Here is a 27,255-nt window from a genome sequence, read left to right as displayed (position 1 = left end):
TCCTTTTGGCATTTGTAAGTTATTTAAAAATATAGCAGCTTGGACATAAAATCCTGTTTTTCCCCCTTTCTTTCTCAGGTCTGATGTTCAGTGGTTTAGTGGATGCAACCTGAGTCTCTTCCTGAGTCTTTTTTTTTTTTTTCATGTAATCTTTGAATCTTAAAAAGTATGTCAAGAATCTTGAAGATTTTAACTTTAAAGTGTCTTCAAATATTGTACACAAACTGTAAGCACTTCCTCGACTGGTAGACATCATTTGACAAGATGTATTTTTTTTTTTTTCTTGATACCTGCTTCTCTAGGCTTGGGCAGGTAATCAGGTTCTGGTAAGCATTTTCTTCCCAACTAAAAATAATAAAACAATTACAATACACATTACTTGCTTCCAGATTGTTCTCATTGAACAGGATGAGGTGATTTTTCCACCATCTGATGTTTTAAGCATCCATGGATAATTGCTCCATAGTCTTATATTTAAATGATCTTTAGAAGATAACACTTTCTAAATCTCCTTTCCAGAATGTTATGCAAGTAGCATTTTTACATAATCTGCATAAGAATATAGAGCCTCACTAAAAGTTGCTGGATACCAAATGTGATGTAAAATGTGTTATTAAAATGTAAGCTCAATTTGGCAAAAATATATTTCATATCTTTTCTTATGGCTTGGCATTTATTTCTTTAGTTTCTAAAAACCTGTTTTCCTTGAGGCTAATCAGGGTCCCCACTTAGAGATGTAAGGAAGTATATGAGATGTTTACCAAAAGGTGTCTTAGTGATCTCAGGGAAATATTGAAAATCTCTTTGTAGAGTTGATAGAGCTATTACTTTGGAAGACAGTGAACATTTTCTTTGCATTCTCTAATTTAATAATAGACCATTGAAAATGTACAATACCCAGAATGAGGCTTATTATTTGAAGGAATTCTACATTTTGTAGAAGGAATGTGCAGGCTACTGTGTATTTTTGTGAATGATTTACCCCTTAACTGAAAGTTCAAAAATTAAGCCTGTGTTGATCTTAAGGCACAAGTGGTTATCAATCAAAGTAAAAGTTTTACAAAGTAAGTTTGATTTTTTTTTCTATAACCATATAAAGCCTATTATGTCCCCCTAAAAATCATTGTGCAAACTTCACTTCTATGTGTTTACCCTTCAATCCACTTTGATCTTCTAACCTACTCTGAAGAAACCCCAAGTTTTTTCAAATTATTTTCTTGCATTTGATACGGAGAAGGCAATAAAATAAATAAAACTTGAATAAGTTATTTATTTATTCACAAAGTGTATTGGGCATTGTTGGGGAGCAAGCACTCCTGTCCCCTTCACAGGTCCTTCTGGCTGGACTAAGATTCAAATTGCCGTGAGGCAGATTAACAGAAGTAAATCAAATTTAATAGCATACAGAGAATCCACACAGGCATGGAAATTCCAAAGACAGTCATGCAAAATGAAGTATATATGTCATTGTGAACTAAGGAGAAGGGACTGGAGGTCTGGGACTTCAGAAGAAATGAATGCTTCAAAAGGTGATAAGAAAGAGTGGATATTTGGTAATTAGACATTTGCTCTGCCATACAGATGGGCCATTCAGATAAATTTATATCTACTAACAACCCTTATTCTGGGAAAGACCCCAATTTAGTACCTTCTACATAGTTAAGGGAGGCACAAAAGTTTCTCTTGAGCCCATAGGCTTTCAGTTGCTTTCAGGTCAGCATAATCTTCCTGCCAAAGTGGCCAGTATTGGGGCTGCAGACTCTCAGTCCTTACAGCACTCTATTTTGCAAAGAAAAGCTTTAGGTCCTGGGGCTACAGTAATAAAACAAACAAAGAAGCAAACAAAAAACTGTCAGAATCTCTGGTTTCAAGGGGCTGACTAATAATAAATACTGTAAAATAATGCTAATGATGATGAATGTATTCAAGAAAAACAAGTAGAGTAAAAAGTAGAGTAGAGGAGTGACTAGGGGTGTCCTCTTAGGGTGATCTGGAAGAAGTTCTCTGTGGGGAAGGTGTGACATTTTAGCAGAATCCTCACTGAAGCTTGGGAGCTAGCCAAGAGTATAGCTGGGGGAAGAAAATGTCCCTTAAAGGAAAAAAATAAATGCAAAAGTCTTGAGATAGGCGTATGCTTAGGTATGTAAGAGAGAGCAAGGAAACCAATGAGGTTGCAGGAGAGATAAAAATGGGAGGTGAGAAGCAATGAGCCAATCATACAATGCTTTGTAGCCTAGGATTTTTTTAAGGATTTGAATACTATTTGAATGCTATTGTTAGCTTTAGAAGGTTTTCAGAAATAGATGTATATGACCTCAAGTTTGAGATCCACTGACTTTGGGCGCCTGGCTGGCTCAGTCAGTAGAGCATGAGACTCTTGAGCTACAGTTGTGAGTTTGAGCCCCACACTGGGTGTAGAGATTACTTTTTTAAAAATCTTAAAATTACTGATTTGCGGCTCCCTTAATACAGCTAGTTCATTGATTGCTATTACATGTTTTCAACCTCTTCTAGACTTAGTGTAGCCTTTTTTCACCTCTACATAACACAGAGATAGGCACAATGATGATGATTACCTGAAAACGATATGTAAGAAGCTAAGGCAACTCAGATAAAATTAGCTTTGAAGTGGTGACTCATGAAAAGTGAAAATCGACCAAGATGAAGAAATAGTGACATGCTTAGAAGTTGGTGATTTGGAGGGGCGCCTGGGTGGCTCAGTCGGTTGAGCGTCCGACTTCGGCTCAGGTCATGATCTCTCGGTCCGTGAGTTCCAGCCCCGCGTTGGGCTCTGTGCTGACAGCTCGGAGCCCAGAGCCTTTTCAGATTCTGTGTCTCCCTCTGTCTCTGACCCTCCCCCGTTCATGCTCTGTCTCTCTCTGTCTAAAAAATAAATAAACGTTAAAAAAAATTAAAAATAAAAAGAAGTTGGTGATTTGGATACCAAAGTTACAGTAGGCCAAGGATTCAATATGAGAGCACTGTCAGTAAGTGTAGAGAATATATAGGTGGTAGTTATTAAAGATAACCTGAAACATATTTAAAAAATTAAGAATTCAAACAAAAACGGATCCTAATCTGGCAGTGCCAACCCAGACACGACTAGGAATGTGACACCAAGAGGAGCTTGGAGAGAGATTTGTAGAGAGAAAAGGTGGAAGCAAAGTAAGAAGATGGTTGATTGGCTTGTAACTTAAAGCCCCGTTGGCTGTTTGTGATTCGTTATCCTTAGGTTTTAGTTTTCTCACCTTGAAGTGTCATAGGCTTAGGTCTGGGTGCACTTATGAGGGCTACCATAACATCAAAGCCACCTCAGCCTAGTGGCCTCCTGTTTAATTAGTTTAACAGGTGAATAATCTATTTAATGTTTGATCTATTATTGGAACATCATGTTTTATGTTCATGTTATTTTGTGAAGAGCAGAGTTTTACATGATCATGGAAATCATTACATAGGTATCAATATACACATTCAGACAACACATTGTTATGAGTATTTTAAAATTCCTTCTAATCTATGGCCATTGTATAATAGTAGAGTGAATACTTCGTTCTTTGAAATTGCTCTTTGAGAGGTAACAGAGAACGGTTAAGTCTGTTATACATTCAGAACCATATTGTCAGATGGAAGACATGTGGAGTATATTATCAAGCTCTATATTACAGATCTCTCCTAAAATCTGAAGGTAATTAGGCGAAGAAGATAAAGAAGTAAAAACATGTTTATTGAACTAAGTTTACCAAGAATATGGATAAAATTGGAAGAACAATCTGTTCTGGAAAGAAAAAACTGTTACCTTGAAATAACAAACTTTAAGAGGCTGTGAATTTTAATGGACTTTTCGTAAATAATGTCTGGTGATCCTAATACAAAATGCTAACTTAGTTTTTCATATATAATGCCCCTAATCTTTTACCTAGTAGTGTTTATTCGTTTGTTTGTTTGTTTGTTTGTTTGTTTTTTAACAGGTTAGCAATTTTAGTATCCAGGAACATAACATAAAGGAACTAACAGAAGATAAATTAGTCTTTTATGTTCTCATAAGCAATTTATATTTCATATTTTCCTAATGAGATTAATGGAATCATTGGCCTTCTTGGGTATTACTTCAGGGTATGCCACTTTAATTTACAAGTAACATTATTTTAAAAGAAAAATACTGCTTTTAATATCACTTTATTAATAGCATCTTATTTGTTAAATGTCTGCTGTGTATTTTTCAGTGACTTAAACATATTTTTTAGTTACTTGACAAATGGTGAAGAAATCTGTTATTACAAGCATAAGGTAGACATATATACTTCTTAGGCTAAGAAAGCTATAATGATATGTTTCTATAGCTGAAAAAATTTAATCAATGCTTTTGAAACTAATTTAAAACCATCACTTGAGCTAAAGTGCTTTATGCCTCCAGTTGTTATATGATATTACTTTGCATTGCAAGTGAATTTATTGCTCAAGAAAATGGTATAGAATGGATGCTTACAGCTATCGTTATCTTTATAGATGAAGGTAAAAACCAAACAAAATATTCAGCAAACATAGAATTTTGATATTACAGCTTCTTTTATACTCTGTGAGTTTGAGTCTACCTATGTTCTAGTACTGAATTCACCTTCATTGCTTGGGGTGGGAGAGTTACCAGTGGTGGGCTTACTCACGGGTTCAGGATGCCTTTCAATAAAAAAAATGGAAAAATTGAACGAATATAGAAATGGAAAAAGAAAAGAAGATGGCTATAACATTTCTTCAAGCTTCATAACGCATCAAGGGTGTTATTTTTTTTAAGTACTTTAATGTTTATTTTTGAAAGAGAAAGCGCCCGCAAGCACCCGTGCGTGCGCAAGCTAGTGTGGGGAGGGGCAGGGAGAGAGAGCGAGAGCGAGAGGGAGAGCGAGAGAGAGAGAGAGAGAGGATGTGAAGCGGGCTCTGTGCTGTCAGTGAGCCCTATGCAGGGCTCAACTCACCAACGGTGAGATCACGACATGAGCTGAAGTCTGATGCTTAACCTGACTGAGCCACACAGGAACCTCAAGATTTGTTATTTAATAACTATGTTTCCTAAAATTTATTACCAGCAAAATCATTGAAATTAAAATAACACGTGCACTAGTGTCTGGAGTGAAACAAAGCTATTTTTTGGGGGGGGGTAGAATTCCAAGGCATAGAGGCGCCTGGGTGGCTTAGTCAGTTAAGCATCCAACTTCAGCTCAGATCAGGATCTTATGATTCCTGAGTTTGAATCCGCATTGGGTTTGGATCCTCTGTCTCCCTCTCTCTCTGCCCCTCCTCTGCTCACGCTCTCTCTCTCTCAAAAATAAATAAACATTAAAAAAAAAATTCCAAGACATAACATGCATGGTGACAGATTGAAAGATGAAAGAAAAGCAGTTGGATTTCCCTGGGTCAGGCCACAAAAATTTTTTTAAGTATATAAATGTATAATAAATATTTAAACATATCTCATCAAATATAAATAAAAAATGTAAACATAAATATAGTCTGAGAACTGCTTGTAGGGCTTTTAAAGTATTAGGAGTTAAATCTTTTTCATAGAAGAGCAATAGAAACTAAAAAAGAGACTAGAGCCATATGGTTAGCTTACATTAAAAATATTGTTAATAAAAAGCAAAATAGCAAACCCGTCCCAAAGCAAACCAGGCATTTGAACATTAGAATTACTCCAGATGATTTCATGAGTAACGCTATTTGAATTTCCAGTGACACTGATGGTGTTCTTACAAATTATTAGAAATCAAGGGCCCTACTGGGGTGCCTGGGTGGCTCAGTCGCTTTAGCGTCTGACTTGGGCTCAGGTCACGATCTGGTAGTCTGTGAGTTCGTGTCCCACATTGGGCTCTGTGCTGATGGCTCAGAGCCTGGAGGCTGCTTCCGATTCTGTGTCTCTCTCTCTCTCTGCTCCTCCCCTACTCGCTCTCTCTCTCTCTCAAAAATAAATAAACATTAAAAAAAAAACAAACAACAAAAACAAGTGTCCTAGTCTTTGATAACCTTAATATGTCACTCACTGGAAGGACTACAAAATACAGATAAACCATGAAAAATAAAACCAAATACAAACAAACAAACAACAAAAAGAAAAACAATGGGAAAGAGCCAAGTCAAAAAAGAAATGGATTCTATTAAAAAATTCTTGGATGAAAGGGAAAATACAACTGAAATATCAGCATAATGAAAACAATAGAATTTATGGGCTTTAAAACAGTGAGCAGAGGATACTTTATAGCTGTATGTATGTTTGTTATTAAAAATAATAGGATGAAAAATAAAAGGATGAGAATGAGTAAATTAAATCCTCAGATTAAAAAACTCAGAATAGCAAAGTTGGAAGAAAGAACAAGAAAGACACTGGGGCACATGGGTGGCTTAGTCAATTAAGCTTCCGACTTAATTCAGGTTCAGGTCATGATCTCTTGATTTGTGGGTTCAAGCCCGCGTCAAGCTCTTTGCTGACAGCTCAGAGCCTGGAGCCTGCTTCGGATTCTGCATCTCCCTCTATCCCTAATACTCTGTCTCTCTCACTCTCAAAAATAAATAAACTTAAAAAAAAAAAAAGAAGAAAGACAATGATAAAGAAAAAAGCAGAAATTAATAAATTGAAGAATGTAAAAAGAAATCTATATATTAAAATTTTATTGTTTGTTTTTAAACAAATCACTAGTTTGATCAAAGAGAGAGAGATACAGATGGACAACATTATAGAGACAGAGAGTAAAGACCTGGCAAAGGGAAAACGAATATTTAAATAGAGAAAATTTAAAGAAATTCACAGAAGGTGCCTTGCAAATGAAATGAAAAATTTCCTAGGAAAAAAGAGTTTATCAAAATTATTCCACACAAAAAACTTATACAGTCAGATTTTCATAGAAAAAAAGAGTAATGATGAAATCACCTTGCAAAAAAGAACCAGGCCAAGATATTTACACAGGGAAATTTTTTTTTTAAACTTCCCAAGACCTCTCAGTCTCAACCATGTTTTAGGTTCTGTGACATATCAGTCGTACCATCTTGAAAAAGACAGATTTGGGGATACACTATCCTATGTTTTGAATGTTAATGTTAGTTTCACCGGGATCATTCTGATCCTAGGATAATCTTACCCTAAGATAACATTCACTAGGATATATTGTCATCAAATAATATATGGGGCTTTTTTGAAATTGGTGCGTTAACAGGAAGAGACATGCTCACGCTTTAATGTTGAGGAAAACACACTCCAGACAGAAGGGAAAAAAATCAGCCCTGAACAAAAGATGACGGTAAGGCATACTTCTCCTCCTCGGCAAGGGTCTACTGTGAACATTCATCAAGTCTAAATTTAAAGACAAAACATTAACATCTTCACTTCTAAACAGTAGCAGAATCAAAATACAGTCTCTTTCATCCTGGTAATAGAATCTCAATGCAGTTGTTAGAAGAGAGAGTACAAACAGATTATCCCTATGGACTAGCTGACCTTTCCTAACCTTTTGATTTCTCTGGGCCTGAGAGTGATACTGGTCCACAGGCCTAAATTCTATCTCTAAATGTAAGATCCTATATAAAAACAAATGAGCTCATTTTTCTCAAAAAGTAAAAGAACCACATGCATGTATACATACACAGGCTGTCTTCTCATAGAGATTCGAAAATGAGAATTGCGGACTATTAAAACTTGGTTTACAATACCTCCTTGAGATGAACAGTAATCTACTAAGAAAGCCCTTTAATTCTTTTAATTTTGTCAGAAAGCCGTTCACGTTGTCTTCTGCCTATTTGCCGAAATGAGTGATGTCCCTTAACCTTTTTAGAGCACTTTATTTCCACTTTCAGAAGTGTCATTTCACTTTTCGTGGAGCTAACCAACATCCATCACACATTTGCTCTCAGGCTGAAAATATACACAGGGAGTTTTGAATTTTGTGAACTCTTCTATTATTAAGTTTCGTCAATTGTCAGCATCCGTATTCCATTCTGATGATGAATAGAGGCATTATATTTCAGCATTAAAATGCAGTTAGGGTTGTAATGAGCATCATTAGGGACTCTAATGGAAATCAGGACTGTATGTCATTTCATTCAGGTTTATTTTTAAGTTTATTTGTGTTTTATACTATTTTTACATGTTTCTACCAAGCAGGTGGGAGTGGAGCACTGCTGTGATCTTAGATGTACATGTATACACATCATTCTGAAACATCTACTCAAAAAATATTCTGTTTCTAATCCTATCTAGCTTATTTAGTCTTACCTTCAGTAGCCTTTTTTGTGGAGTAGGGTAACAGTCCTTCCTAACATCAATATTTGCTTCCAATTCTTTCTTATAAATCAGGTCTGAGCTTTTATTGAATATATATATTTAAATAAATATTGGACATCTGTATACCTAAATCTGAATAGATGACCTTATCCACTATAGACATGACAAGACTTGCTTTGAAGTCTGACTCATAAGTGGCTCTTTGATTTTGCTTTAGAAATTAGCATATATGTTTGCAGAAGTTGGTGAGATAAACTTTGTAACTCTTCTCAATCTCCTGTGTGATACATTGTGTAGTTCTATACAGATTAAACATGGGTTAATATTCATTGTCAATCTTTGTCTGAAGCTCATTTTCAACGTGTTAAACTTTTTGCTAGCTCTTAGATATGAAGAAAACTATTCTTTAAAGGAAAAATAAGTTTTTTGAAGGAAAAGTTTTTTAAAGGAAAAATTAAGTTTTCAGAATTTAGTCTTAATTCCTTTATTCTGTAATTTCCTACAAATTTTATGTAAATATAATTTTGAAACTCCTGTGATAAATAATGATGTTTATTAATCAAAAAGGTTGGGTGACCCCTTTCTATTTCATAAACCAAGTTTACTATCATGGTACTTTTAAAGCATTAAAGATCTTAGACTTACTCTGACGAATTAACCCTACTCCTCTGAAAAATAGATTTTAGTGGCAATGAAAGAATAAAAGAACTCCCAAATGAAATATCAAACACAACTTAGACATTCCAAGCCTTGCTGCTGTATTGGGAACAGAGGTGAAAATCAATGTCTGAGAGAGCGCCAAATGCAAATTACCAATGAAAGAGAAACACTGCTCTGGGTATAACAGCAAAACCAAATAAGGTGACATCTGAGAGGTGACAAACTCATAAAGGACACTTTTTAGATTCTCTTTTGAAGTAAGGCATCTGATAAAAGTAGTTTAAGTAGAAATAAGAGATCAAATCTTGATTTCTAACTCACACTGCATAATTCAAAATAGACACAAATTTAAGGACAAGGAATATTTCCCCAAATATTCTGAAACACCATAATAAACCACATGTATTTTTCTTCATAGTTGAAGTTATGATTATTTCCAGTATGATACAATCATTATATTTGAAGCATAACAAGTTGGCAGGTAAAAACAATCTTTAATGAAGAAAAAAAACTAATATCAATTTTTATATTCGTTTGATCAATTATATCTTTCTGGTCACTTCAGTAATTTAAAATTTTTTCCTTACAGTTTAATTTTACTGAAAATCTGTTACTCGAATAGCTGTTACAAATACATATATCATTTTATAAAAACTGTCTAAAATTAATTTTAGAATTGCTATGATTTTTTGTAGATCTTAGCTGTTATCACATCCAGTGACTAAATAGAATGATATTTTATCTCTATTTCTGTGAAGTAACAGAAAAATGTCACATGCACACACACACACACACACACACACAGGCAGTCATACATTGTTACAACAATTTTTAGAAGATAAAAAAATTTAAAAAGTAAATGCTGCAAAGTATCTCTATACGGAAAATTCAGCCTCCTAATGCTGGGACTACAATGGCTATTTTCCTGTCACTGAACTCTTTATTCTAGCAGAGTCTAACAACTGAGTAATTTTATTTTCCAGGAGACTGATCAACGCTAGCCCACCATGGCATCCTTTTTAACCTTTTCTTTTTCTTCTCTTTTCATTCTCTCATTCGTTCGTTCTTTCTTTTTAATGTTGAGCAATAGAGCAAGCTCATGTCTTAGGAACAGTGGTTTTCATTTCCTGTTTGAATAACCGCTTTCTTTTTAGATCCTTTTAAATACACAGTATGTGACACATCCACAGGTGATATTAACCAGAAAAGAAAGCAGCCCACGTCTGTTATTTTTATGCACATGCTTTTGGGGCTCATTATTCCATTTATGGAAAAGTTCAGGGAATATGTTATGCCTTAATTAGGAAAGTAGGATGCATGAACATGGCTGAACTAATTCAGATAATTCCTGTGCCTGGCATGAGTATAGAGGTATTTATGTAAGCTTTTGCTTTAGTGTTAGTTATGTAAAATATGGGAGGGGTCATTTTAAATTAATTATCTTCTATCTTAAATAATTGCATTTCTAATGAGTTGTTTTAGATAAGCAGTTTCATGCTCATACTTTGTTACATCTTTTTGGTCCTAAAGGTATGAACCTCTGTTTTTCTTTACTTCCTTAAACTTTTTTTTTCTCATGGACATTTACCAAGACAGTGATATTCTATGTAATTTAGTTAAAGATAAATATTTAATTGCAAAAGCATGATCGAAATCTACATCTCACATAATTACAAACTTGATGAAAGCAATTTGAAGAATATATGGAAATAGACTCATACTAAGTATTTTTTTAAGGTTTCTTTATTTCTGAGAGAGAGAGAGAGAGAGAGCAAGCATGAGCAGGGGAGGAGCAGAGAGAGGCAGGCACAGAACAAAGCAGGCTCCAGGCTTCGAGCTGTCAGCACAGAGCCGGATGCGGGGCTCGAACTCGGGAACTGCAAGATAATGACCTGAGCTGAAGTTGGATGCTTAACCGAGCTACCCAGGCACCCCTCATACTAAGTATTAAGAACAACCTTCCAAGAGTGTAAACAGGCATTAGAATTTCTAAAATAGGAGAAATAAAATGATGAATGAGGAGGGTGGGAAACAAGGTATAGAAAAAAACCCAGACAGAATATAGGAAGTTTTGGTCTTAGAGAGAGACTTTTTAGGTAGGAGGTGAAAACATGTGCACACTACTCTGAGAAATCACTTACAGCTTTTGTTTTATTGCTAATCCACCTATCCCCAAAACATACCTTGTTTATCAAACCGCACCCCATGGGTTAAGCCCCATAACCAAGACCAATAATTTTATCTAGGGTTCTTTGATTTGCACAATGTGTTGAAGCTTCCTATTCCCTCTTCTGGAACTCTAAAACATTGAATGAAACAGTGGTTATTTATTTATTTATTCATTCATTTGTTTTTGAAGGAGAGATGGAGAGCAAGTGGGAGAGGGGCAGAGAGAGGAGACAGAAACCCAAGCAGGCTCCGCCCAGTCAGCGCAAAGCCTGATGGGAAGCTGGAACTCAAACCATGAGACCATGACCTGAGTCAATGTCAAGAATCAGATGATCAATTGACTGTGACCCCAGGAGGCCCTATAAGTGGTAATTTTTATAGCAGCAAAAATACAAGTGCCTTCTTAGCCTTTCACCAAAAATCTTACTATTGAGTAAAAAAAATACTGTGTGCGTCCAGATTGCCTAATTGTATGGCTGCATTGGATAAATTGATATAAAGAAAACAATGGTTAATAAATGTACCAGAAAGGTATGTAATATTGGACAGAAGAGCTCAAGACTGAAAATTTCATGAAACTGAATTCAATCATATATGGTACAGAAGACACACATGCACACAATTTAAGCAATATAGAAGATACCGAAAAAGGTCACACAGCAAACTTTTCCCAGAGAAGTTTGTTACCATGTATGATAACAAATCTGTACACAATAAGCTGTATATCAGGTAAACTATTAGTGCTATAAAAATGTCACAATGGGCAGTAGTAGCACAGAGGTGGAAATATTGTAGGAGATAAACAAATATAACAGGTCATTCATTATTATGGACATAAGTGTCATCCACATGATGACATTGTGCTCGCAAAGTATTTACATATACATACGATGCATATATACATACATATACATGCATATCTTCATTCAGATATATGGTAGATACACATACATATATACAAATATGTAAGTAATTTTAATTTAATTAATTTAATTTAATTTAATTTAATTTAATTTAATTTAATTAATGTATTTTTTTTTTTTAAGTAGGCTTCATGCTTAGTGTGGAGCCCAACATGCGGCCTGAACTCATGACCGTGAGATCAAGACTTGAGCTGAGATCAAGAGTCAAACGCTTAACCAAATGAGCCACCAAGGTGCCTCTGTAAGTACTTTTACATGAAAAAACTTTTGTGTATATACGTATACACACATATCTAATTTTGTCTTGAGCTATATCTTTATCCACATCCGTATCCAAAACCATTGTCCCCTCTAAGCTTCAGACCTCCATGCCCAATTGCTTGCACGAAACATCTTGTTGGATATCTCACAGACATTTCAAATTTAACAGGTTCAAAGCTGAGCCTTTAATTAATTATGGCTTCAACAGATTCCCCTCCATGTCTTACTTTCTCACTAAAAGGCACCACTAGTTATTCAGCTGCTCAAGTCAGAACCTACATATCTTATGATTCTTTCTCTTTTCTAATCCCCAACATATAAGCCAAACTGCAAGCACTAATGATAAGGTCTTCAAAACATGGGCCTATTCTTTCCACAGTTAAAGTATCTTCATTTCACTGTGATTGCTGGCCTATGGTTCCTGCATCTATCAGTCCATTCTGTACTCCTAAGGGAATGTGAGCAAAAAAGTAAATCAGATCATGCCACTTGCTAAATCATCTCACACACTTCCTATTTCAGTTTTAATAAATCCAACGGCCTTATCTTAACTCAGCCTATCTCCTAAACTCATCTGTTGTTAGGGTGGTTGTCAGAGACTTTTCAGACTCTCTTTCTTCCTCAAGGCTTCTTTGACTATTCATAACCCTAATTTTCACTTTTTAAATTTCCTTAAGTTCATGTTTCAGCCAAGTCACCTTCTGTGAAAAGTTTTTTTTGTTTTTCTTTTCCTGAAGATTCTACCAAAATCAGATCTCTAGGTCACTAATCAAAAAGAAAAAAAAAAAAAGGAAAGGAAAAAAAAAAAGAAAGAAAAAAAAAAGGAGTGTTATGGTTCCTCTTCCTTCCTTTCTCTTTTTCTTTCTTTCTCTTTCTTTCTTTCTTTCTTTCTTTCTTTCTTTTTTGTTAGGTTTTATCATAATTAATGATTTTTCTGTGCATTTGTTTATTTTCCTATTTCTTGGGAAATATGTCTTATTAACTAACTTACCTTTATCACTGAGCTTATAAATGTCATAGACAATATATATATATATTAGTATACTAATATATATATACTAATATATTATATTCTATATTATATTATATTCTATATTATATACTAGATATATTAGTATACTAATATATATATATATATATATATATATATATTAGTAATCTCTATGCCTAATATGGGGCTTGAACTCACCATCCCGAGACCTAGAGTCACATGCTCTACCAACTGAGCCAATCAGGCATCCCCCAGTATATATTTCTGAATAAATAGATGTATGTATGTAGAGAGACATTCCATGAGTACAGTGAGGAAAAAGTAGATGCTGTAAAATGCATAAAATGTTATCTGATGTCAACTGAGAATAAAGAACAGTAATGGATGTGTAATAGAGAGATGAGAAATGGGGCTACAATAACGGAAAATTAAATTATAACTAGATTGTGGAGGGCATTGTATTGTATTTTTTGAAAGCAGGAAGTCATCTTGTGAGAAAGCACATTATGAAAATAACTGATGCCAGCTTGGGCAATATGTTGAAAAGAGCTTAAAGTCTGAGCACAGTCCATTTAGGAGGCTATTAGAATCATTCAGATAATTAATGATATTTGTTACTCAATAAGTACACAAGTAGATTTACTCAACAGATATCAGTCTAGTTGAAGTTTCAGGATATGAAAATACTATGCTATCTATTCACTAATTCATTAATGTATTCACTTACTAAATGAAGATATTAGTTTAGTTGTTTTTCATCTTAAGAACTGCCATCAGTCTAGATAAGTTCAAGACATAGACGATCCATTCAAACCTTGGCCTCTCAGCTCTTTGACTTCAATGAATTTTCCTTTTTCAGCATCTGCCATCAACTCCCACATTTATATCCTCTAAGTTGTAATCACTCTAAAATGTTCCAGCTCTGACATCAGACACTCTCACATCCGAATAGACTATTTGCTGAAAAACCCCAACATCACCTGTCTTTGACTTCCTGGGAACATCAAGTACATTAACCTCTGAGTGCTTTCCCTGCTTATTAGACACTTTTTTTGTCATCAGTTGTGTTGTAGAATACCCTTGAACAAATTCTCACATGGGGTTAATATCATTTGACATAAACATGTAATGATTTTTCCCTCTCATTCAAATGAGAGGATAACTGACTGTGATTATTGTCAGTTGTTTTTATTTTTTATTTATTTTCTTAAAAATTTTTTAATGTTTATTTTTTGAGAGAGAGAGATAGAGCACAAGCAGGGGAGGGGCAGAGAGAGAGGGAGATACAGAATCAGAAGCAGGCTCCAGGCTCTGAGCTGTCAGCACAGAGCCTGACGTGGGGCTCGAACCCACACACTGTGAGATCATAACCTGAGCCGAATTCTGGCGCTTAACTGACTGAGCCACCCAGGTGCCCCTTGTCAATTGTTTTTAAACAAAGTTAACCAAGATGTATGAATTTCTTTGCTGAGAAAATCCATGGGAAAATATCTAAATCTTTAAACCTCAGTCCTTAAACTTCCCACTTTTCAAGTTGGTATAAAATACAGGGAAATGCATATCTTATCATTCTAAGGAAGTAAAACAACAACAAAACCAAACATTTGACAGGATACCGCTTGGAGCCACATGTTACACCCTCAGGAAAATATAAAATGGATATAAGCACTCTACCTGCTTCTGGTTCCAGGTCTAACACCTTACACAGAATTAGCTAAAATGCTTGGGAGGAAAGCTGCCATATGACCACATGGTTGATACATTCACACCAATTCTGCGGCCAAAAAGTATTCAGAACCTTGAAGAATCTCATCTTTATGGTAAGTACTGGAACCAGTGTTAATAGGTTGGTATTATGGAACAATGCATTTGATAGGGAGCAAAGGAAGATGAAGATATTTGCATGATTTTTCTTACTCTTATTCTTTACTCATTTCAGACCAAAAAAAAAAAATCAAGCACGTTTTATTTCCAGAGGAAAACAATTTCTAATTTTTTGGATCCTATAATGTATTACTGAAATATGTTTATATTAAGTTGTCCATAAGTTCACTTATTATTTATCCAATCATGTTAAGTCCTTGTATATGTTAGTCTGTCATTCTTATAAGACTAAAACCTACCTTCTAGAGGATCCCCTAGTTCTATTTCATCCACACTTGTGTCTGAATTGTCAAGAATCACTACAGATAATCACTCGACAAGGCATCTATAAAGTTATCCTTTATAGGATATTATATTTAACAGAAACTATTACACTGCTCAGTAATTCCACAAGATTTCTCTAAATTGGTTTACTCTCTGGTTCTCTGTACTACTTAAAAATATTTGCTCTTTCAAATATCTGATCCAACCTTCTCTTTAATTCTTTGCAAGTTATTGTGTTTCCCAATTTAGAAGGAAAATGAAAAACCTCCATTTTAAACTACCTCAACTTCCGGTCAAATATATACATATTCAGCCTTCCTGCTGTGGTCTCCGAGTTGGATATTTAAAAAAATAATTCAGAAAAAAAGGATTATTTCTGATGGTCATCGTCCAAGAACTGCCACTCTTGTTCAGCAGATACTTTGTGACAGTTCACCTTAGAAACCACTGCTCGGAAATGCAGTTAACCCTGGAGCAATGAAAGAGTTAGAGGCAATGGCAGGAGAAATTTCAGGTATAAATTTTGACTCAAAAACAACTACTAATAGCCTACTGTTGACTAGAAGCCTTACCGATAACATAAAAGTTGATTTACACACATTTGTGTATGCAATATTTACTGTATTCTTACAATAAAATAAACCAGGGGAAAGAAAATGTTATTCACAAAAGTAAGAAAAATACATTTGCAGTGCTGTAATGTAAAAATATGCATATTAAGTGAATCCATGCAGTTCAAACCTGTGTTGTTCAAGGGTCAAATATAGATAGATAAATGGATACATAGATAGGCAGATATAGACATAGACATAGATATAGATAGATATAGATACAGATACAGATACAGATATAGCTATAGGTATAGATATAGATAGATATAGATACATAGATATATCCCCCTGAGTTGCTTCATCCAGAGAGATAAGATCATGTCTCACATAGTAAAGTATAAGCTTCCTATGCAGTTTTATGAGGGAAATCAAGTACATAAATTGTGGGAATGGATAAGAAATATTCAAATGCCACTTTCCACCGTAGCTGTAAGATATTGAGCAATTGACCTGCTTGCTGTGTGTTAGGTTTTGAAAATGGAAATTGTAGCCATTACCTTTCACGTTTGTCACGAGGATATGCTTAATTCTCACCATATATCTTATAAATGTTTGACAGAGTTGGGTCTCACTACAGCATAGAAGTTATTTCAAATATTGTTATCCATATGCATACAACTCCCTATAGCTCGGTTCTAAGTAGAACAGTCTCTCTCAGGACAGGGTAGTGTGAAAGGCACCGAGAGCAGTCATGGAAATCTAGTTAGAAAAAATATACAAAGACCAAAGTATTTTAATAATAACTGGGATGGAGGGGAGGTGGTTGATCAAAATTGTCAAACCCTCCCATGGCCAATTAGCATAACTTGTCACAACAGCTATTTCTATAGGGTCATGAATGATATTTCAGCCTATAAGAAAGGTGAGAGGGGGCGCCTGAGTGGCTTAATCACTTAAGCATCTGACTTGATTTCAGGTCAGGTCCTGATCTAATGGTCGTGATATCGAGCCCTGTGTGGAACCTGCTTAAGATTCTCTCTCTGCCCCTCTGCCTCTCCTGCTCTCTCTCTCTCTCTGAAAAAAAAAGTAAATAAAAAGAGAAAAAAAAAGTGAGAGAGGTAAACTTTGTCTTTGTAAAGACATCATATTTAAATAATATGTATTATTCTTCTCAAAGCAACTCTAAACCAATATATTAGTTACAGCTCTGGTTATCAATTAATATCAACCAACTGGTTCTCATATTAGTTTTTGCTTTTTCTCTTTAATACAATTTGTGAATATGTTGAATTATATTTTAGAAATTAGATTTAATAATAAAGTACTCTGAGACTTTTTGTAGACACTAATCTCAAATTTCATAAATTTCACTTTTGGAATTTGATTAAACTAATTTCTTTTTGGCATTCTGTTCATTGGGTTTCCCCTAGTTTTTATTGGGAAACAAAGCCAACTCTTAATTTGCACAAGCTAACATTCATTGGATTTAGGTAATATCCCTCCCAAATTTGTATTACAAATTCTAAATATGTTTAAAATATCTAATTATCATACATAATGAGTTTACTTCCTCATTGTTATTTTTTTTTCTAAGTGGGGTTTGTCTTGGAACAAAGTAAAAAGCAGGGGAATTGGTGTTTTAAATTAGTGAAGGAAAAAATTAAAGAATAATTTTTAGATATTTCATTCAAAATAGAGTCACAAATCCTGATTAATTTATCCACTATCAGAAAAAAAATATTATAGGTTTGTTTTTAAACAAACTGAAGTATAAGGAAAGAAAAGATAGACGGGGAAACTTTTATCCCATATCTAAAAGTAAGAACAGTGATATATCTTTAGTAAAGATAAATATCCATCCTTTTCTTTTTTCATTTTTCAGGTTATATTATTTGTTTGCTGACTAGAATGAGAAGGTTTTATGCTTATATTGTGTCTGAAACATTATTACATTTTAACACAGCATTTGAACATTAGCACACAATTTCCTTACCAAAAAAAAAAAAAAAAAAAAATGCGTGTGGTACATTTCTACCATGATCCCAACCTTGGCTTTTATTGGGCTTCTGCTTTGTGACCCAACATACGGTCAATATTGGCAAGTGTTTTATATTATTGTTAGCATATGTTTTAAATCTTTATTTTAATTTTCTTTGTACTATTATTTTCTATGAAGTACATATTAATTCAGATTTACTCCCATATTTACCTTTCCCTTTGTTCCTCAGCATATGGTGTCCTGATTTGCCCCATCTTGCTCCTTTCTTTTATGTTGACAGCACTGGATGAAGACTTTAAAAAGAGAACAAAAAGTTCAAGTGGAGATGAGATTCAAGAGAGCCCTATTAATAATGAATCTTTTCCTTGTCACGCCCCGGAATCTCAATTTTGTCCCCTCAATCCAACTAGTCTATTAAAAGCTCTGCTTAGCTTAGAATTTCGCACACAGCCTTCCTTTCACTATGGCAACAGATAACTGTTTCTAGTTGAAAGTTACCCTAAAAGATAAGCTCACCTCTCTTGGTCTTTCTCCTTTCCTGGACTTGGGATTCACAGGTCCTCACAGCGTTGATTGCTTACTAACACCTTCAAACAGAGTCTTTAAGAAGATACTTTAAACATTTTGTCCATCTCTTCTAGCTGTTAAATGAAACAAGATTGGTTTGAAACACCTATTCCATCATTACCAGAAGTAAAAACCTAAGGTAATTTTTTAAATTTTATTTTAAATCTTTTTTTTTAATGTTTTATTTATTTTTGAGAGGGACAGAGACAGAATGCGAGTCGGTTAGGGACAGAGACAGAATGCGAGTCGGTTAGGGAGACACAGAATCAGAAGCAGGCTCCAGGCTCCAAGCTGTCAGCACAGAGCCCGACAGGGGGCTCGAACCCATGAGCTGTGAGATCATGACCTAAGCCGAAGTCGGACGCTCAGCCGACTGAGCCCTGGTCTGATTTTTTTACAGGGATGTCACCTAATTATTTTCATAATATGGAATTTATAATCCAAGTAAAACAGTAGTATGTCCTAAAAATAGTTTTCACGATTTGCCATTTTTCAACTTAATGACTTTTAATCAATTTTGTTGAAGTTTAAGGATTAGAACCCTGTTGAATTATAATAGCATTTGTTACCGCACCATTATTTTTCACAGCGGCACCAGCAATGTTTGTAATTCTTTCTTTGGTGCCTTGAAGTTTTTTACACATTAGCACAATGCACTATATTAACAATTGAGAATGCATAAGTTTGCCTTTCTTTTATAAAGAGAGAAAGAAAGATTCTGGCAGGGCAAACGGGAAAGTACAACTCATATTATAAACTTTTAAGCAGGTCAATTTAGGAAAGAATACATATGAAATTTGAGAATCTGAAACTAAATACTTGAAAACGAATCCAGGCCTGATAATCCAGGGAAAATTGTCATGCACTCCCCTGAGTAATGGTTACCTGATTTTGAAGAAAACTGACAGGTCTCAACATGCTGGAATGTAAGTAGCTTCAGCCCAGGTTAGTCACTTTTTGCCTCAAGATATAAAAAAATAGTGCTGGCTAGGTCTAAATGCCTTTGAAGCAGGGAGAATTTCTAAGATTTTTTTTTTTTTGTCATGCACTTCCTATCTTACGCCACTCAACTCATAAATATATTCATATGATATATCTATCATCAAGTATAAGATTACTATTATGAATGTTTCTGGCTTGCATTTCCAACTTTTATGTTTATTATACTTAATTCATGATGCACAACTGGGATCCTTTGAGTGCTGATACATGGTATATTTAACAATCTATGATAGTTAACCCCTGATGCACAAGTACATCCTGTGAGAGCTGATTTACAATATATTTAACAATTTGTTAAATATTTCTTTTTCCATCACATTCTTCCCTTTCTCCTTTCCCTCTCTCCTTTCTTTCTCTTTTTTTCTTTCCCTGCCTCTTCCCCTTCTCTCTTTCCTCCTTCGCTCTCTCCCTCTCTTCCTTCTTTCCTTCATTCCTCCTCTATATTTTTCTTTTTTTTTCAAAGTTTATTTATTTATTTATTTAGAGAGAGTGTGTGAGCAACGTAGGGGAAGAGAAAGAAAAGGAGATAGAGACAATCCCAAGCAGGGTCCATGCTGTCAGCTCAGAGCCCGATGCGGGACTTGAACCCTCAAGCCCTGAGATCATGACCTGAGCCAAAACCAAGAATTGGAAGCTTAACCAACTGAGCCATCCAGACACCCACCTTTATTTTTCTTTTACAGTGTTTTCCTGATTCAACATTTAACAAGCCAGGAATACACGGCCACTTTTTGCTTCACTCTTGTTTTGGATTTCTGTTAAATCAATCTTATGCTTCTCTTCCTCTTGCTTCTTCATATTCCCCCCACCCCACATCTGTTTTGGTGAGTGAGCACTTTCTATAGAAGCTTCCTGAGAAAGGTAACAACTTTTAAAACCCCCCATAACTCCATGTGTATATCTATCAATCTATTGATCTATAGATCTTTATATAGATTAAAGACATATCTGTCTTTTAACATGTATATAGATGTGTATATATATATATATATATATATTACAGATATATATGTTAAGATATATATGTATGTATATATATACAAGATGCCATTCTGCCTCTTGATTCTTTTCATATATTTGTGTTTTTCTTCCCTCTTTTCTTTCTTTCTCTTTCCTTCGTCTTTCTCTCTTTCTTTCTTTCTTTCTTTCTTTCCCCTCTCTCTCTTTTCTTTTAATTCTTTTATTTTTCTGTCCTGTAAATTTTTTGGATCTTATCTTTATTCCAGGGTTTTGATTTCATAATGATGCCTAATGTGGCTTTGGGTGAGACTGGCATTTACTGATCTGCCAATTCTTCAGGTCCTTTAGCATTAAAAATGAATCTTGGAGCCCTGGAAAATTTTCTTGAATTATTTCTTTGATCATTTTCCTCCATTTTTTGTGGAGGAAATGTTTTGGAAACATTTTCTTTATTTTCTTATCTTTTCTCTCCTTTTCTCATGTATTTTCCATTTGTTTATAATTCTGGTTATTCCTGAATTTTCCTTTGAATTGTTCTATTGAATTTTGTTAACATTTTCCTATAATTTATTTTTCATGTTAGGAACTAAAAAATATCTTTTTTATTTTGTGGTATCTTGTTCATTTATTATGGATGCAATATGTTCTATTATATATATATATGTATATATATATATAAATGTATTTAAAACATCCCTTTTTATAATATTTACATTATAAATATATATGCAATGCATGTATATGTATGTATATGTGTGTGTGTGTGTGTGTATATTCCATACATGAAATTCCACGATGACACTTATAATTGCATGTGTGTATGTTTATATACTTATACATAAACTCTATTAGCTATAAAGTATAGCTTTTGTTAGCGGAATTATTTCTGTTTCTTCTGCTTATTTTTGTTCTGTTTATTTTTTTCATCCTTGACCTTTATGGTAAAAAAACAAAACATTGTTTAACTTTCTGGTGAATCTTTCAATATAGTTTGGAGCTTTATGTACATGAATGAAACTAGATAAAAACAGGGCTTCTTGGGGCACCTGGGTGGCTCTGTTGGTTGAGGATCTGACTCTTGATTTCTGCTCAGGTCATGATATCATGGTCTGTGGGATCGAGGCCTGCATTTCATCCAACACTGACAGTGCAGAGCCTACTTGGAATTCTCTCTCTTCTACTCCCTGCCCCTCGTCTGCTCTCTCTCTCTCTCTCTCTCTCTCTGTCTCTCAAAATAAATAAATAAGTTAAAAAAATAAGATTTCCTTTTAGGCAATCTCATAGTAATATGATAATTTCTGGAAGAAATCATAAAAATTTATCCTAGATTAGAGAGTGGTAATTGCCTGCATATTTTGGAAGAGAGTAGGAATTCTAGAATAGACTATATAGACTTAACTGTCACATATTTAGCCCTACCATTTACCACCCCACCCCCATCCCTTGAGGTATTGATCCCGCCAATAATTGAAACTTTCTGGATTTTCGCAGTGCAGTACAGTTTGATTTTTCCTGGATTCTCCTATAGTACTCAGGTTTCAATGTTCCCTGGTGTTCTATATTAGTTACCAGTCTAAACTGTTTTACTCTTCTATAATTAAACTCACCTCTCTCATCTGCTGTCATCCCTTCTCCTATTCTGTTTGTCTTTTTTGGCTTATGAAATAGTATGTCTTTAGTTCCAGTATGCTGAAGTTTCATAAAGGAGAAAATATAAACATGTTTCTCAATTCACTATATTTGTTTTTCAGGAGAATTATAGTTGGTTTCAAGATCAAGGGTATTTATCTATTATTGATGTGGAGAGTAAACATTTCATTTTTCAAAATATAAAGAAGTAAATTTTGAACAAATTCATCCTGCCTTCTCACTCAGGATGTCATATTATCAAACTGCTTAAATGATGCACCATAATATAACGAGACTGAGAAAAGGGCTATACACTCATTTGAAGTAAAAATCCTAGTTTATCATATAAAGTGCTTATCAATTTTTTTAGTATATATTTGCAAAACTATGTTTAGAGAAGAATATAAGAACAAATGAATGGGATATGCTATTTTTTGCATAGATTTGAAGAAATAGCAAATTTTTTTTGCTACTGTTTTCTCAGATCGTTTCACTGTTATCTTCAAAGTATTTTATCTTACTTTTCTTGCTCTATATTTTTTTTTCTTTGCAACGTCAGTTGTTTTCACAATTGACTAATTACTGATATGCAAGTAGCATTCAAATTAAAATTTCTGGTCCAGTTCAATTCTCTGAACAGCATAACTACATTCCCCAAATCCCATTTCTCACTGGGTACTTCAACCCTAATATTTTTTCATCAACTAATATTAGAAAATGCTGTTTTTGTCACAAGTTGGATGTGGTTATAAATAATGAGACGTTGTTTTTCTGTGTCTCATAAATGGTCTTTGAATTTACCCCCAAAAGGGAAACTCAATTTTTCTGCTTCCAGAATTTCAGATGGAATAAATGTCCTTTTCTCTATTTCTACCAACAAGCACAACCAAAGTGTGACTTAACAAGTATATGTGTAAGGCTGATGTGTGAAGCAAACTTTAGAAGATTGAAAGATAGAGAGAAGACTGATGGGCTAGAGCCAATGGAATGGAGGGAGTGACATGGTGATGAACTCCCTAGGTTTTATTTTTGCTTCATGCATCTCAAGTTTGAGGCTGAAGAAGCTGGTCACCCCCAAATGCAAGTAGATGCAGACAAAAAAAGATAAAACAAAAGCCTCTCTCTTCAACCCAGCGACCATGAAAGGGGTATCCTAGCAAAACAAACTTTCAGATAATTACCACAATATTCCTGGAAAACACCACAGTCAACCCCTACCCATGCCTGTGAGGGCCAAGCAAAAATCGTACGTGTCCAACTGTTGCCAAGTTGCGACAAGTCACCCTTAATGAGGTTTCATTGAAGGCTGGATGGGGATCCTGGACTTCTATTCCCAACCAGTAGGGAAAAGGCACTCCTCCCCCTCACCACTGGGATAACAAGAGAGGGCTGGAGGAGGCCTCATGGATAGACAAGTCTTTCATCATAGCCCAATAGCAAAGAGGCCATCAGCATCCCTTCCCCATGGCATCAGTGGAAACCATGTAGGAAGCACTGACAAGGCACTTCTCGTCAGGAAACCATCGGTGAAGGTTTAATGGAGGAGACCAACTTTTATCTCTACCTAGTAGTGACAAGTCCACTACTTGAGGTGTTAAAGGTAGCATATGAGAAGGTGAACTTTTGTACCAAATGGCAGTGAGAAAGTGGACCATTCCCCGCCATGCTGGAGCAATTAGCCGAAATATAATATTTAGATAAAATCCAAAATATCATAATATAGTGTGTGTGTATATATATATATGTATATATATATATATATATATATATGTATATATATATATATATATATATAACATATGGAGATTTCAATAGAAAATCACTCATACAAAGAAATGGGGCGGTTTCAAATGAAATGAAAAAAGGCCATCAATAAATGCCAAACCAAGATGACAGACATAATGGAATTATCTGGTATATTTTTATTTTTTTATTTTTTAAAAAAATTTTAATGCTTATTTATTTTTGAGAGGGAGGGACAGAAAGAGAGTGAGCCAGGCAGGGGTAGAGAGAGAGGGAGACACAGAATCCAAAACAGCCTACAGGCTCTGAACTGTCAGCACAGAGCCCGAGGCGGGGCTCAAACTCGTGAACGGTGAGATCATAACCTGAGCCAAAGTCGGATGCTCAACCGACTGAGCCACCCAGGCAGCCCAAATTATCTGATATATTTTTAAACAACCAACATGAAAATGCTTCAATGAGCAATTACAATCACATTTAAAACAAACCAAAATGTGGTCTCAATAAAAAATAGAAAGCATTAACAGTAAAATAAATGATGTAAAGAGAATAAAATGGAAATTTTAGAACTAGAACATACAATAATTGCTATAAACTGAGGGTTGATGGAAGGAGGGAGGTAGAGAATGGCCTAAAAAGGTGATGGGTATTAAGGAGGGCACTTGTGATGAGCACTGGGTGTTACACGTAGGTGATGAATCACTAAATTCTATACCTTAAACCAATTTTACCATATGTATTAACTAACATGGATTTAAATAAAAACTTGAAATAAAAATAAAAAAGAAATTCAAAAGATGGGGTCAATAGAATAGGAAGGATAGAGGACATATGCAGAAATAATGAGCTGTAAGATAGAACAATAGAAATTACCACTTGAATATCAGAGACAAAATATCCTGAAAGAAAAAAAAAAAAGCCACAGAGGTCTCTGTGACTATAAGCAATCAGCACGTTACTATTACTATAGTCTTGGGGGGGAAAGGAGAGAGAGAGAGGAAAGAAATACAAATTAAATGACCAGACTCTCAATGCAGAAAAAAGCATTTGACACCCATTATATGCCTATTCATAATAAAATGTTTCAGAAAAATAGGAAATGAGAGAAACTAACTCATCTTAATTAAGGAAACTTACAAAAACAAAAACAAAACAAAACAACAAAAACCCTACACCTAACATTATATATAATGATGAGAGACTGGCTGGAGGTCTTTTCTCTAAGATTGAGAAAAGGACAAGAAGATCTGCTCTCACCACCCTCATTTAACATAACAATGAAAAGTTTTTGTCAGTGCAATAGTGGAAGAAATGGAAAATAAAAGGCATAAGAACAGGAAAGAAAGAAAAAAATTCTCTAGTGTAGATGACCTGATTGTGTAGAAACTAAGAACTTTATACATGTAATTCCCAGAACTTACAAGTAAGTTCAGCAATGTTGAAGGATAAGAGACAAATGTTCCAAAATCAGTTGTATTTCTATATACTAACAATTAGCACATGGACTCTAAAATTAAAAGTGTAACACAATTGCTCAAAAAAATTAAATACTTAGGTGTAAATCTAATGAAAACATAAGATTTGTATGCTGAAAACTAGAAACCTAAGGAAAAACAATTAAAAATATATATATACAGATACATGCAAACATATGCTCATGCATTGCAAGACTCCACATAGCAAAAATGTCAGTTCCCTTCAAATTAATATACAAGTGTGACATGAGAAATGCATATTTAGTCTCTGCCTCTGGTTCTTGGCACAGGGTTTCTAAACCCTTGGAATTCTCTGAGTGGTAGGGGTTTGAGGAGTACCTTTTATTTTTCATCATACTCCCATTCCAACCACAGGTGAGTATGTGCTAATGAGGTGACTCTTGGAAGATGGGATCTGGTTGCCAGAGAAGCCAACCATGTGATTACAGGTTTGGAAATTTCAGTCCTATCCCTCTGACTTCAGGAGACAGGAAAGGAGTTGGAGGTTGAGTTTAATCACCAATGGCCAAGGATTTACTCAGTCATGCCCACATTATGGACCTTCATTAAAACCCTAAACAAAAGGGTTCAGAGGGTTTCTGGATTGATGATCACATGGAAGTACCAGGAGAGTGGTGCATCTAGGGAGGACACAGAGATTCTGCACTGCTTCCCACCTATCTTGCTATATTCATCTCTTCCATTTGGCCGTTCCTGAATTATATTCTTTATAATAAACTGGTAATAGTAAGTAAAGTGCTTTCCTGAGTTCTTTGAGTCATTTTATTGAGTTACCAAACCCAAGAAAGGAGTTGTGACAAGCTCAGTTTATAGCCAGTCAGTCAGAAATACCAGAATCCCAAACTTGTGATTGGCATTTGAAGTGGGGAGCAGTCTTGTGGGATTGACTTTAATACCCTTTACCTCACCCTTAGTGCATCCCTTTAATCTGTAGGGTCTGTACTAACTCCAAGTAGTGTCAGAATTGAATTAAATTCTAGGACAGTAGTCAGTTTCCACCAAGAAGAGAGAATTTCTTGGTGTGGAACAACCCACACAACTGGTGTCAGAAGTGTATGAGTATAGGAAAACACAAGTTTAACTTTTTCCCAACCAAAATCACAGCAATATTTTTATAGATATACACAGGATTATTCTAATATTTATAGCGAAAGGCAAAGGATCTTCAATCACTAAAACAATTTCAAAAAGAAAGTTTAGAAAGGAATTGATCTACCTAATTTCAAGAGTATGAGATACCTGGAGTACTCAAGAATGAAATGTTGATAAAGGCACTCTGTAGTATTAGTGGACATATAAACACATAGATCAGTGAAACAGAATAAAAACCCAGAAAAGTCCCACATATATGTGCCCAAGTGATTTTTAATGAAAGTGAAAAAATATTTCAGTGAAATTAAGATAACCTTTTTAACAAATGGTGCTGGAGCAAATTGAACATCTGTAGGTACAAAAAAAAAAAGAAATTTTACCCAAGTTTCATACATAATACAAAAAAATATATATTCAGAATGGGTCACAGACTTATATATGAAATGCCAAACTGTAAAACTTTTAGGGAAAAAAGAAAACATCAGAAAAGTTTTCAGAACTAGGGTTAGTCAAAGAATACTTAGACTTGACACTAAAAGCATAGTGCATACAAAGAAAAATTGATAAATTAGACTTCATCAAAATTAAACTTTTCTCGGTAAATACCTGTTAAAATGATGGAAAGACAAGCTACTGTAGGGCTCAGAGCAAGTCACACCAAGATATGCCACTTCATCATGCAGATTATTTTGAGCTGCAAAGAAGGTCCAAAGGATGCAGGAAGAACTTTTGACCTTCTTCTAATTGCTTAAAAAATTTAGATAAGAGGACTACTCCAGGAATAGGGTTATCACCATAGATAAC

This window comes from Lynx rufus, unplaced genomic scaffold (genome assembly GCF_022079265.1).
Source record: "Lynx rufus isolate CCGP_SWC_20201006 ecotype Redwood Valley unplaced genomic scaffold, mLynRuf1.p SCAF_3, whole genome shotgun sequence".
NCBI lineage: Eukaryota > Metazoa > Chordata > Mammalia > Carnivora > Felidae > Lynx > Lynx rufus.
The sequence above is the reverse complement of the archived record's forward strand: the minus strand, read 5'-3'. Positions refer to the sequence as shown.